Source organism: Oryctolagus cuniculus, chromosome 4 (assembly GCF_051225735.1).
Source record: "Oryctolagus cuniculus isolate XC-2025 breed Fujian yellow rabbit chromosome 4, ASM5122573v1, whole genome shotgun sequence".
In the NCBI taxonomy this organism is placed as follows: Eukaryota; Metazoa; Chordata; class Mammalia; order Lagomorpha; family Leporidae; genus Oryctolagus; species Oryctolagus cuniculus.
The window spans coordinates 19,484,135-19,499,489 of record NC_142870.1 but is presented as its reverse complement, the minus strand read 5'-3'; the positions used below and the strand labels follow the sequence as shown (position 1 = coordinate 19,499,489).

General features: G+C 40.9%; 1 pseudogene; it reads left to right on the top strand.

Annotated features, from left to right (window-relative positions):
- Positions 1-1,776: 1,776 nt before the first annotated feature.
- On the top strand, positions 1,777-2,223 carry LOC138849248 (large ribosomal subunit protein eL32 pseudogene; annotated as a pseudogene).
- Positions 2,224-15,355: the final 13,132 nt, after the last annotated feature.

Below are 15,355 nucleotides of genomic sequence, written 5' to 3'. Positions count from 1 at the left end.
GACAAATACCACTTGTTTTCCTTGATAGGTGACAACTTATTGAGCACCAAAAAGGAAACCTGTTAAAGTGAAATGAACACTATGAGAAACGGTGACTTGATCAGCCCTCACCCTGACTGTTGATGAGCAACTTAATATGTTATCCCTCTTAGTATTTTTTTGTTTGTTCTACTTAATACTTTTGGTTGAATACTGTAATCAATACACAATACTTCTTAAGTGCTGAAACTTAACTGAAAAGTGATCACTGTTAAATATAAGAGTGGGAATAAGAGAGGGAAGAGATGTGCAATTCGGGACATGCTCAAGCTGACTTACCTCAAACGGTAGAGTTAGACACATACCAGGGGATTCCAATTCAATCCCATCAAGGTGGCATGTACCAATGCCATCTCACTAGTCCAAGTGATCAATTTCTGTTCATAATTGATCATAATGATAGGACTAAGAGTCAAAGGGATCACATAAACAAGAACAGTGTCTGCGAATATTAGCTGATAGAATCAAAAAGGGAGAGAACGATCCAACATGGGAAGTGAGATACACAGCAGACCCATAGAATGGCAGATGTCCTAAACAGCACTCTGGCCTCAGAATCAGCCCTTAAGGCATGCGGATCCAGCTGAAAAGTCCATGAGAGTATTTCAGGCATGGAAAGCCAAGACACTCTTGGGGAAAAAAAAAAACCTAAATGAAAGATCTCTGTGAGTGAGATCCCAGTGGAAAGAACGGGTCATCAAAGAAGGAGGTACCTTTCTCTGAAGGGAGGAGAGAACTTCCACTTTGACCATGGCCTTATCTAAATATGATCAGAGTCGGTGAACTCAGGGGGCTTCCATAGCCTTGGCAGCTCATGACAAGAGCCTAGGGTGATTACTGACGCCATAAACAAGAGTGTCAATTTGTTAAGTCAACAACAGGAGTCACTGTGCACTTACTCCTCATGTAGGATCTTTGTCCTTAGTGTGCTGTACATTGAGATTTAATGCTATAACTAGTACTCAAACAGTATTTTTCACTTTATGTTTCTGTGTGGGAGCAAACTGTTGAAATCTTTACTTAATGTATGCTAAACTGATCTTCTGTATAAAAAGAGAATTGAAAATGAATCTTGATGTGAATGGAAGGGGGGAGGGAGTGGGAAAGGGGAGGGTTGCGGGTGGGAGGGACGTTAATGGGGGGGGAAGCCATTGTAATCCATAAGTTGTACTTGAAAATTTATATTCATTAAATAAAAGTTAAAAAAAACCACAATGCAATCCAGTCATTTGCAACAAAATGGAGAAATATGGAAAACATCATGCTGAGTGAATTAAGCCAGTCCCAAAGGGACAAATATCATATGTTCTCCCTGGTCGGTGACAACTAACCGAACACCAAAAAGGGAACCTGTTGAAGTGAAATGGACACTATGAGAAACAGTGACTTGATCAGCCCTTATCCTGACTGTTGATGTATAATTTAATACTTTATCCCTTTTAGCATATTTTTTTGTTCTAGTTAATACTATTGGTTGAGAGTTTTCTGCGTGGTGTTAAGGGCATGCAATACGCATTTTGGTTACATTCATAGGTGTGTAAAACACAGGTATGCCCAGCATTTTTGGCACCATTATTTCTGTGACATCTTTATTCTCTTTGTGGGACACGGACCCGGAAGTACTCACCCTTTCCCTGCCAGGACCCAGAGGTTACATCCCATCAGCCTTTGCGCACCCCCCTCCCTTCTCTTCCTCGGCGCTGCCCCTGGAGATGGCTGCCTTCTCCTCGAGACACCATGGCAGCCCTCAGACCCCTGGTGAAGCCCAAGATCGTCAAAAAGAGGACCAAGAAGTTCATCCGCCACCAGTCGGACCACTATGTCAAGATTAAGCGTAACTGGTGGAAACCCAGAGGTATTGACAACAGGGTGCGGAGAAGATTCAAGGGCCAGATCTTGATGCCCAACATTGGCTACAGGAGCAACAAGAAAACCAAGCATAAGCTGCCCAGCGGCTTCCGGAAGTTCCTGGTCCACAACGTCAAGGAGCTGGAGGTGCTGCTGATGTGCGACAAATCCTACTGTGCTGAGATTGCTCACAACGTTTCCTCCAAGAACTGCAAAGCCATTGTGGAGAGAGCGGCCCAGCTGGCCATCAGGGTCACCAACCCCAACGCCAGGCTGCGCAGTGAAGAAAATGAATAGGTGGCTCGGATGCGCATTTTATTTGTGTTTAAATAAAACCTTGAAAACCACCAAAAAATATTATTGGTTGAACTCTGTAATTAACACACAATTATTCTTAGGTGTTTGAATTTAACTGAAAAGTAATCTCTGTTAAATATAAGAGTGGGAATAAGAGGGGGAGGAACTATACAATTTTGGACATGCTCACGATGACTTGCCTCAAATGGTGGAGTTAGAAACATACCAGGGAATTCCAATTCAATCCCATCAAGGTGGCATGTACCAATGCCATCTCACTAGTCCCAGTGATCAATTTCAGTTCACAATTGATCATAATGCTAGGACTAAGAGTCAAAGGGATCACACAAACAAGACTAGTGTCTGCTAATACTAACTGATAGAATAAAAAAGGGAGAGAACAAATCTTATTTTCTTTCTAAAACTAAGACACTTGCCAGAATCCTGCTATGTTGGGGCTAAGCCTGTACCCAAGTCTGGGTTGTCCCTGTCACCAAGAGTGGGGTCCTGGTTCTCTAGCCCCTTGTTGCTGAGAATGGGATAATTCTCTAAGTCTTTGAAAGCTCACTTAACACCACAAACTGCTACCTAAGTTCCTCCTCATTCAACTTCTTTTCTGACGACTGAATAAGGTTAACCGGTATCAACTCTTCCACCAGGTCTGTTTTGTCAACCCCACCAGACAAGCCAGTGACTCTGCTGACCCAACCTGAGCAGCGAGGTTTTACAGAAAATGACCTGTGCAATCACCTCCATCTTACAAACCTATGTGAGAAGAAAAACACTGATGCTGAATCAAAATTTATTTCTCTGAAACTTCTCTACTAACTTTGTTTCTTCATGACAGGTCTTCAACTTTGTTATGGATTACATACACACTAAATGGATAAATCATCTCTGATATAACAGAACCAGTAATGTGTAGCCCTTTTCTTTGTTTATGAAGTTTGGAGGATTAAAGTATGTGTGAACTGTTTAAAAGTAAAGATTGAGGAGGGAATATGGAATAGATATGAAAAAGGTAATTAAGAAAGTATATGTCATGGAAGATAGGCTTTCGATGATGAATGAGACATAAAGGACATGATGGATTAGGAATTTATAGCTGCCTAATCAATGTAACCCATTTTCATCCCAAATCAACAAATTCCTTTCCTTTTCTGACATAATTACATAGTTACCTAGGAATGTAGAATGACCATGTCATAAGGGTACTAAACAGGAAAATAATAAAAATGATGTTCATAGTAAGAGAAAAAAAAGGCAATATGATAATGATTTTTGCAAAGATAAGAGATAAAAATTTTTACTATCATGGTAGAAAGAACTCTGAAATACAAAGAAAAGGCCAAATGATTTGCTCAAGGTTGCCTGGGACCTCAAGGCAGAATGAGGGAGTAGATTATTTTATGCTCTATCCACCAGACCATGACATCTCCGTAGCAATCTACCTGCAGGCTAAAGTCAGCACTGTGCTTACTGCAGAAACTTGAAGACAGCAGAATCACCATTTCAGGAGAAAGATTTATAGCCTTACTTAATGAAAGTGAGTAGTTGTTTTTGTAAGTACATAAATTTCTTTTTTTTTTTTTTTTTTTTTTTTTTTTTATTTTTTGACAGGCAGAGTGGACAGTGAGAGAGAGAGACAGAGAGAAAGGTCTTCCTTTGCCGTTGGTTCACCCTCCAATGGCCGCCGCGGCCGGCGCGCTGCGGCCGGCACACCGCGCTGATCCGATGGCAGGAGCCAGGAGCCAGGTGCTTCTCCTGGTCTCCCATGGGGTGCAGGGCCCAAGCACCTGGGCCATCCTCCACTGCACTCCCTGGCCACAGCAGAGGGCTGGCCTGGAAGAGGGGCAACCGGGACAGAATCCGGCGCCCCGACCGGGACTAGAACCCGGTGTGCCGGCGCCGCTAGGCGGAGGATTAGCCTAGTGAGCCGCGGCGCCGGCCTAGTACATAAATTTCTTTCGTATGGAGAAACAGAATTAAGTTTTGATAGTCACCTCACAAATGTTGACTGCTAATGCTTGGTTAGTGGCAAGACAAGTCTAACTAAAAAGAAAATAGAATATTTATAAGCTGTCATGAAAAAAACTCTCTAAGATTCACATTCGGTCTACAGTGCAATAAACGCAGTCTTATGGATTATTCAAGGGAATTGTCTTGGGAACTTGCTACTGTGGTGATTCGAGAATTACCTACATAAATAAAGTCAAATTGTAAGGATAGACTATTCTGTTTTTACACAGAAAGTCTTTTAAGTTTTAGGAGACTATCTAAAATGTACTAAAATGTAGATTATCACTTGCTTATTTTCTTTAAGATCCATTACCATAATATCACACAATAAAACAGAATAGTCAATAGTTGGATTGAAAACCAAAAAACACACTTATAAACACACATACCCACAAACACACAAAGATTCTACAACATACATTTATTACTTACACAATATTATTTTATAATGTTTACTGTATAGAGGTTTGGAAAAGGTCATAGCTAACCTCTGTTGTAATATACAGGATCAACTCTATCAATGAAAAGGTCATGTTAACTCTAGTGTTCCATAGGATTGAAACAAAGTACCTTAGAAACAAAGTACATTGAAGTACATATTTCCTGCGTTTTCAGACCTTAATGCTACAACAACGCAATGTAGGACCCTGTTATACTTTCTCTTGAATTATGTCCTATTTGTCTTGAAATGATAATGACATTATTTATGAGGCCATTATATTAACTGGAATAGTGAGGTTTTGATGACAATAGAATATTTGGGGCCAGTGAAAAACTGTGTATGTAGTACTGAGAATGACTTGTTTTCTTAGTAAACATAGCTTAGGGGTAAGTTTTTGTGGAAGAGCTCTCTCCACTTCCCAGATGTGTTATCTGAGTGCTACTTTAAGTAGGCTACTGCTCCACTGCCCAGAATATTCTTTCTTTTAAAACACATTTTTTTTTATTGAAAGAGTTATAGAGAGAAGGAGAGACACACAGAGAGAGGTTTTCCATATTCTGGTTTACTCCCCAAATGGCTGCCAGGCTGAAGCCAGGAGCAAGGAGATCCAGTGCTCCCACATGGGTGGCAACAGTACAAGCATTTGGGCCATCTTCTGCTGGCTCCCCAGGCACATTAACAGGGAGCTGGATTGAAAGTCAAGCAGCCAGGACACAAACCAGCACACATATAGGATGTTGATATCTCAGGTGGCAGCTTTACCTGCTACACCACAACACCAGCCCTCAGAATATTCTTAAAGATTTATTTATTTATTTAAAAGGCAGATTTACAGAGAGGCAGAGGCAGAGGCAGAGAGAGAGAGAGAGGTCTTCCATCTGCTGGTTCACTTCCTACATAGCAGCAAAGGCTGAATCCAAAGCCAAGAGCCAGTTCTAGGTCCCCTACATGGGTGCAGAGGTCCAAGCACTTGGGCCATCTTCCACTGCATTCCCAGGCCATAGCAGAGGGCTTGATAGGAAGTGGAGCAGCTGGGACACAAACCAGCACCCACATGGGATGCTGGCGCTGCAGGCGGTGGCTTTACCTGCTGTGCCACAGTGCAGACCCCACCACCCCAGAATTATCCTAAGACTTCCCCTACACATGTCATGCCATTTCCAGCCCCCTTTGTACTACTTTCTCATGATTTTATACTACAACTACAAGAAAAGTAAAAAGTAAAATTTATTTATGGCTTGGAACATCCCCAATCAAGGTGTGGACATGGAATTCTATTGAGTAATTTGGCATCTCACTTCCCTAAATGCCAAATGTGTGACAGATGCAACCTTGAGACATGCTCCGGTCAAACCAAGCCTTAGTGGTTTGAGCTATGCTTTATTTGTGAACATGTACTTTGCTGCGGCCTGCAGTTCCCCACTGGCAGTTCCTCCAGCTGTCAAGCCCTCCTAGCACAAACCTGCCTTGTCTGTAGGGTCATCTCTCATCTCAGTGCCTGGTATCCTACAGAGTCTTTTTTCCACCATCTGGTTTGGACTGTGGCAAAGATAATGTTGACAGAGCAGATGGTCATCTGAAAACTGGCAACATCTTTGCCATTTCCACCCCACCATGTTCTTGGCTGCTGTTTTTCCAAGTGGTTTGGGTCATTTTTAGCAAATCCATATATTCTGATGATTTGTTTCCTTATATATTAAAAGAGGAACAGTTGAATACGTAACTATCCTTCTAGAATATAGATAGAGCAAGAATATTAAGACTTTTATACAGAAAATCCAAGAACTGAAATAAATTTCGTTTGACATGATAGATTTTTTGATGAATATGAATGAACAAGATTTGACTACATATTTGAGGTATGAAAGATTAGGTAGTAAGGTGTGGCTATTGGACTGTGATGGAAGACACAGAATCTAATATTTATCTTGTTTGATACTCTCTTTAAAAACAATATGCCAATGAGGAATGTGTACTTTTACTGAACATGATATGGCTTGAAAGAGGGGTGAGTATATCTGATGAGAGAATATTCTGTAGCAGTGACGCCAGTGCCAAAGCAAAACCAAGATACCATAACAATCTGATAATAAGAGATCTAGTCCCAACCTTCTGAATGATCAGAGCACACTGATTCACTGCCTCATTGCTTACCCCGTGCAGGCAGGCAGGGCGACTATTCTCTTAAACTCCCTAAATAATGGTGTTTAACACTCACTTCACTTAGACCATATGCACACAGTTTTGGAAAATGCTCATTCTCCTGGAAAGGACTACGTGGATTCAGATATATGGTGGAATGGGGTGGGCACAAAATTCACACATGGTGTAAGAGAGCAGGGATGGCCAGACGCTTGGATTAGCATGGAATTTAGGAGTGGAGGTCAGTGGTTACTTCATCTAATTTCCTATTTCTGCCTGCCTTGATGGTAACATTAATAAGCTCTCCAAAGTCACAGCATTTAAATCAAAAGGTTCATTTCTTAATGGAAAACAGCTTGCTCACAAAGAATATTCTGCCAACTCTACCATCAATCTGGCTTATTATCTCCAAATACAGAAGAGCAAATATAATTAAGATAATTGAGATAACCTGAAAAATAATTAATAATTAAGTGGAATGGCTTACAAGCCAATCAGGACAGATACAAGTCTCTAACTCATTTATTTGTCGGATCATTGGGACATCAGGGGCACCCAGAGGTGGTGACGGAGGGGACATGGAGATAATTTCAAGGGTACCAAAGAATCTGGGTATTTTAATAACCAAATAGGCATGCAGGCCCTGAAGACAAACGATATTCTTCAAAAGCCTTGTAATGAGACAGTTTGTTTATAATAAGTTGGGAGACCTTTCAAGAAGCAGTTAATATAGTTTATAGAGCAATGGAAATTTCCCGTATCTGAGGCCCTTTTTGTCTGTGAAGGCTCCTTGCTCTTCACCAAGCCACATTTGTTTACCAATTGAGGCAAATAATAAGCAAAGAGTCTTCTCGCATATTTTATCTTGCATAGAAGACAGTAACTTTAAGGAAAATGTAAAGATTCAGCAAGGAGATTAAATACAAGAACATCAAAACTGAAGTGCAGTTGAATTTGTTCTTCCAGATCAGTCTCTGATAATTCATACATTCTCACCACAGAGCACATGTTCAGGGCAGATGTTAACCCCTGCTGGCAATATAGTAATGGTCTATGACCCAGATTATCCCTGAGAATTTTAGAGTCCTTTATAGATTTGAGGGTAGTGCTAATTCTAGAGCATGTTTGGGTTTCAAAGCCTTATGGGAAACCATTGGTAATCATGTGAAAACATACTACATGTGAATTTGTCCTTGAAGACATGCATCTCATCAGCTGTTTAGTGACAACAGAGTCAGGTCCCCATTTCTCAAGAAATACTAGATAAAGTCTGAGGAAAACATATTCCACACAATCTCATGTAGCATATCTCAGTGCTATGTCCATGGATATTGAATACTTGTTGCTTTTTCATAATGTAAAATGTATCTATTCATCCACTTACTACTTATTACAAATATTCCTTTTTCTTTTATAGGCAAAAATCTTAGAGACTTTTGTTACAATAAATAATTCTATATAAAAGACTTAAAATCGCTTTAGATGATCATCTCAATTGAGAAAAAAAGATTTCATGCATTTTCCACAAATAAATTTTCTTTCTGTTGTAGAAGCAGAAAAGAGGGTGATCTCTTTCCTGCCCATCACATAAAATGTCATGGATGGCATCCCTATAACAAAAAACAGATTAATAAGAGAAAAAAGTAACACATTTATTAATGTGCATAAACATGGGAGTCAAGGAGAATGTAAAACTCAAAGAAGGAGCCAGGTGGCTGAAGCTTAAGTATTCCTCTTCACAGGGGAGAGGCTACAGGTTGGAGGCAGGTGAGGGATGGAACTTCACTGCAAACAACGGGTGTATTGTGCAAATAAAATACCCTGAGTAATCTCTCAGAGTTGCCTCAAAAACTATGTGTAGATAAAAGTTTGTGTATGGTAGGTACTTCTAGTCTCTCTTTCCTGGCAGTTAATCTTTCCCAGTTACTTGATGAGATCTCTAGGAAGAGAGTTTAAGGCAATTGAGTTTCTTTTGGAAAAAGTCCTCTCAGTCAAAAAGGAATTTTCAGAGCGAGCCATTTTTTGCACTTGGGGGAGAAATAACAAAAGGTTAGAAAGACCTTGATTCTGAGATTGTCTTTAGCTCAGCAGATCCAAGTACCACATTTTGGGGTATCATTTTCAGAGCCCCAACAGCATTTAAAAATATAATACCTGCCAAAATATATCACATATGAAAAAGTTCTTTGGAGAGATTGTTTCAATCTCAAAGTAAAATTGTGCTAAATCATGCCTATAAAGGAAAGTTTCACTATTAATAAAGATTATTTTCCAGACTTTCGGTGTTTTCATTTAACAGACATCCCACTGGCTTTCTAAATTTATTTCTCAAGGCAGCTAAGCTTCTGGGAGAGAAATGGTACTGTAAGGTGAATGTTCATAAAGAAACACACACTGATGCACCTCACAGATCATACTGCCTAACACTCGACTGCCACAAGATCTACCAGAATTCTAGGTGGAATGAGCAATGTAGAACTAAATGATTCTTTGTAAATCATAATGATTAATCAATTAAGAATTCCTAAAATAGGGTTATAAATTTAGCTTTCATTAAGCCATATTTTTAATCTACTTTGATATCACATATAACCATTTATATTCTATTTGAATTTCACAAAAAATGCTTTGATTTTGTATTGTGGCAGATAATCCAAGGAAATACAGTTTGTCTTTTCTATCTCTGCTTTATTTCCTCACTCTATTTCAAGGCAGAATCCAGGCTCTGAAAGTTCTTGTGGCATAGATATTACTTTGTCAGAAAACATAAGCGATCTTAAATCCAAAATCCAAAGCATTTTTTGATTTTATATAAAAATCTCAGCCCTTCAGAAGAGATGGAGTTGGTGAAGACAGGGGAAAAGTTTTGCAAGCTGGGAAAGAGTTGAGTCAGGATGGGAAGGGGAGAAAGGACCTCAAGCTCTGTAGTCCACAGCACCAGGAAGAGTGATGAGTGATCAGAAAGGGATGACTGCGGTTCCAGATTCACTCCCATCCTTGTGTCCTTACATGGGACACAGTAGCTGGGCTACTTAGATACTGTAAGTATAGGCCGGCGCCGCGGCTCACTAGGCTAATCCTCCACCTTGGGGCACCAGAACACCGGGTTCTAGTCCCGGTCGAGGCGCTGGATTCTGTCCTGGTTGCCCCTCTTCCAGGCCAGCTCTCTGCTGTGGCCAGGGAGTGCAGTGGAGGATGGCCCAAGTGCGTGGGCCCTGCACCCCATGGGAGACCAGGATAAGCACCTGGCTCCTGCCATTGGATCAGCGCGGTGCGCCGGCCACAGCGCGCCGGCCGCGGTGGCCCTTGGAGGGTGAACCAACGGCAAAGGAAGACCTTTCCCTCTGTCTCTCTCTCTCACTGTCCACTCTGCCTGTGGGGAAAAAAAAGAAACTGTAAGTATAACCAGAAGTAGAGTAAAAAATCAAAGGCTGATACAAGGATCGTTGAGAAAGCAATATCTCATTTTATCCTTCTCTCTGTCTTATCAACGTCATATCCAATTCTCTGTGTGTGTTTGTGTGTGCATCCACACACATGCTTGCACATGCATGGGGATGCGAGATGGGGAGATAGTCAAGTGTAAGTGATAATTCCAAGGGGACAATCCAGAATTGAACTAACTGAATTTAAAGAAATCGCGGTGATTATTCATCCCATACCAAAGTCTGTGGATTAAATTCATTTTTGCTCTGGCTAACTATTAAGGATTATATATAAAGAACCAAACTTCCTGGTTTGAATGTAAGCAGAAGCTGTTGAGTTTTCAGAAAGATAAATAAATCATACATATCATGCTCACCCTCCAAAACTCTACCCATGTCAAATTATGCATGTAGTGGATATCTGTTACCTATCCTGCCAAATAAGTTTATTTACCTATTTTGACACCTGCATCCATAAAAAGTTAGAGTGAATGTTACTTTTGTTAAATCTCACAAAGTGTGAACTTATTTCGTAGATGCTTAGAGTCAAGGTTTACTTGTCTGCTGTATGTCAAACACTGAAAGTTTGAAACATGATGCTAAAGCACTGAGCAGCCAACAGAGAATCTGTTTCACTCTCAAATTCTTCACCCAAGGAAGCGCTTTTGATTTTTTTCTAAGATTTATTTATTTAATTGAAAGTCAGAACCAGAGAGAGAGAGAGAAAGAGAGAGAGAGAGACAGGGATATCTTCCTCCCACTGGTTCACTCCATTGATGGCTACAATAGCCAGGCTGAGCCAGGAGACAGGAACTTCTTACAGCTCTCCCACATGGGTGCAGGGGCCAAAAAACTTAGTCTATCTTCTACTATTCTTCCTAAGCCATTAGCTGGCAGCTGTATTAGAAGTGAAGAGCTAGAACATGAACTGATGCCCATATGGGATGCTGGCATTGCCACAATACCAGTCCCAGAACACTTGCATATTACAGAGATAAACCCAACAGTGTTTGATTTTGGAATGTCAGAAAGGACAGAGGAGAAAAGCTCATGGGCCTCTTATTCTATGGCAACATCAGGGAAGAGTTCTCACAAAGGAGTGCCTCTGAGACTTGCCTAAGTCTCAATGTCCTAGGTGTGACAAAATGAACCGAAAAAACGGTCATACCTCCCATTTCCCTTGAAGGTGAATCTTTACCTGGAGCAGATAGTATCTTCCACTCCCCATGATGTCTTCAGAATGCATATAGCAGGTTGGATGAATATGAACATATGCTAGGAATCAGGCTATATTTCACAAAAATATAAGCAAATCTTCATATTTCAGCGTAGTCCTACAGATGTCAGTCTAACACGACTTCAGGTAAATTTATGTTATGTGACTCTGTCATCTCCTACATGTTTGTTGTACCTGTCGATATCTTTTAAAGTGTCTCTTCATCCTTTTGGACAGATAGGATTATTGCAATCTATCAATAGCTTCTGCTTTTAAAAAGTCCTTCAACTATCTTTATAACACAACGGGAAGCACCAGAAATCGGGCCAGCTGCTGGGGGTGAAGAATGAAGGCCACCCTCCCTACATATGCTAGCTTCAATGCCTTTTCTTGATTATATCAACATTTTCTCAACTTCATCTACTGAAATACAGCCTTTCCAAGAAAAAGAATTACTTAGTGATGATTCAGCAAATGAGGCAAAGTGTATAGCTATTTTATAAGTGGTAACCTAAGCCAGGCTCTTGTCCAGAGGACATTTTTAATATGTGGCATTTCTTTTATCTGTTGCAAAGTGTCTGTAGCAGGAAGAATGACTCGGAGATTAAACACCAGTGTTACTCTAAAAGCAATCATCTGCAAAGCTTAGGCTTTCTCTATAATGATTGCCTGGAAGAATGAAAAATCCAGTCACACAATTGGTTTTTAGTCCTAAGAATATCAAACACTGTATTTGACTGACTTTCACTAAATTGGCTGTTTAGTCACTATTGAATGATGTGCCCCTTAGGTAGGACAGCTTGGGAAATTGTTTCCAAAGCACTTGAGACTCTGTCACCTCAATTTCAGCACAGCTCCGTGACCATCTACTTAGCTATGGGCCATTTTTGAGGGTACAGACGTTTCCACACAAAGGCCTGATCAGATTCTTCATTGATCCCTAGCCACAGTGCTACTTCAATCACTTATTGTTAAAGAACAAATATTATTATTATTATTATTTTTTAATTTTTGACAGGCAGAGTGGACAGTGAGAGAGAGACGGAGAGAAAGGTCTTCCTTTTCCATTGGTTCACCCCTCAGTGGCCACCACGGCCAGCGCACTGCGCTGATCCGAAACCAGAAGCCAGGTGCCTCTCCTGGTCTCCCATGGGGTGCAGGGCCCAGGCACTTGGGCCATCCTCCACTGCACTCCCGGGCCACAGCAGAGACCTGGCCTGGGAGAGCAGCAACCGGGACAGAATCCGGCGCCCCGACCGGGGCTAGAACCCGGTGTGCCAGTGCCGCAGGTGGAGGATTAGCCTATTGAGCCACGGAGCTGGTCAAGAACAAATCTTAGAAGTCACTTTCATTTCTTTATAACCCATAGGTTTTCTCACTTTAGTCTAAATCACAGGTCAAATTATTTTCCTTTGTTTCTTAAGTATTTTCATTTGCCTATGATGGTTGTTCAAGGGTAACCTGGAATTGACCACAGGGAGAAACACATGATGTACTATATGACACTTTAGTTGTGTGATTGTGTGGCTGCCATACCTCACAGATCATCATTCTTAGTTGGTGGTCACTAATTCATGTAGAATAAATGAATGGCTGAATCTTTATAATCCAAGAAGCAACAAACAATAGTGAGTATAGGAATTAAAAAGTAATCCAATACCATAGGAATTACTTAAATATTTTTTACTGGATCACATTTTGTTTTTTAAGTAAGAAATATTTTCAGTTTCAAGGTTGCCCAGTTTAGGATCTCCTATTGTTAAATTCAACATCCAGGCAGAAAACAGGTTCTCAAAAGGATCTGAGAGGACCATTGAACAGAAGCGATGTTTGCAATCACATGAGCAGAACTAAGTGCAGTATCTTGTTAAAGAATAGTGCAGTGCCTCAGAGCCAGCAAAGCAAGAGTCCTGAAGGGGGCTGGGGGCTGGGAAGCAGTATAGAGTAGCTAGCTGGGGACAGCCACCCAATAGGAAATGTGGCATTGCGTAGTGGGTTGGAGCCAACTTGTCAAGACCTGGTGGGAAGGTTGCTATTGGAGTAGAAGTGCTTGTCTTATTCTCTACCAGTCCTACTCCTGGCCAGTGTATTCCATTGGCCTAAAGAAACTGGAGGGAAACATACTGGTGTTGTCCCCTGAAGATAAAGTAATGGGATTTAGGCACTGGTGAAGGGAGAGAGCCAGAGACTGGATCCAGAGGAGCAAACCAAAAAGACCAAACTATATTTCCTATTAATTAAAGTGGCTAATTGCTAGTCTCCAAAGCATTGGACTTTCCTTCCTTTTTATCTGTATATTCGCAGTATATTTAGTTTGAGGCAAAGAAAGCATGAATTTCAAACATAAAAGCCCAACAAAAATATTGCAACAAAAAAGAAATACAGAATTTCAATTTGTTTTAGATTTCTAATGGTATCATTTGTAAAAACTTAGACCTCTCAAATTTGTTTGGTAAAAGCACTAAAAATTGCCCAATAAAAATTGAGTGCTTTCAGAATTCTGTAAGGACATGAGGAGAGGAAGTTAGTGCAGAGGAGGGGGTCAGACTAGGGTGTGGCTACAGCTGAAGCGCAGCCTCAGACTGATGCCACAGAGAGCTGTTGAGTGTGGGTGGTATGCAGCACTGTCCTGCCAGTAAGCCAGCCACATTCTTAATCTTCAGCTACAGGCCCTTTCAGTGGTGGTGGAAACCTACCTCCTAGCTACATCCAGGCAACCAACTCTCTGTAACTGAGGCCAATTATCCAGAGAATGGTGCATCTGTGAGCCACGAGGGGCCAACATGTAGAGCAATTGGAGATGAAGGCCATAAACCCAGCATAGGAGATCTAGGTGATATATAACATCTGGAAGAAGCCTATTAGTCTATAGGCAGAATCCTTCCTGCTCATGGATATCCACAGATTCGAGCTTCAGAGGCTATGTGTTTGATCACATTGAAGAGCAGAGTAAATCATCTTATCTCTGGGAAGATGTTATAATTGGCATAGGTAAGATTAACCCAAAAGGAAATTGTGAAGTAGATGTTTGCTTGCAAATACCCTGGCATGGCTCCTCTATCATCAGGAGCTTGCCTAGGAATTGTTCTGAGACCTTCCCCCCACCCCCAACTGGCTTTACTATCACAAGGATACTAAGATGTAGCTGAGATGTTAACTGAAAAGATTTAATCAGAACTTACATTAAAAATATTTCTGAGGGGAGTGGGCATTCAGTCTAGCAGTTAAGATGCCTGGGTTCCTCACTGGACAGCATGAGTTTAATTTCCAACTCTGGCTCCTAACTCCAGCTTCCTGTCAATGCAGACTCTTGGAGGTAGTGGTTATGGCTCATGTAATTTAGCTCTTGTCACCCAGGTGGGGGACGTGGATTGAGTTTCCAGATCCTAGATTTGGAGAGTGAACCAGTGGATTCAGGCTCTCTTTCTTTGCCTCTGTAACAAATAAACAAAATAATTTATGACATACATAGTTATTAATGAATGCCGATCAGCCATACCCTGGCTGAATCTTTCCTGGGCTGTTGACCTTTTAAGAGATGGGGGAATTGAACAGGATCTGAGTGGCAGGGAACTAGGTTAGGGGATGCTCAGGGCAGAGTTGATTTAGTAGGGAAGAGATTCATAGTGGCCACACTAGTGCCTACTGACCAAATAGCTTGGGAGAATTGCTTCTGACACTGTTTCTGTTATTACTGTTCTTGTTGCTTTAAGTGAACCCTTAATAACTATGGATTTGAAACTTGACTTTGAACCTCGTATAACAAAACTAGACAGAAACTCTTAAAACCCATCCTATACTAGACACAATTATAATCACAACTGAAATTTAACTCCAAATTGAGATTCCCATGAAATTTTTGCATTTGGTATAAAGCAAAATGTTAAATAGAAGCACACTTATCAACGTAGATAAGAACTTTCTAAT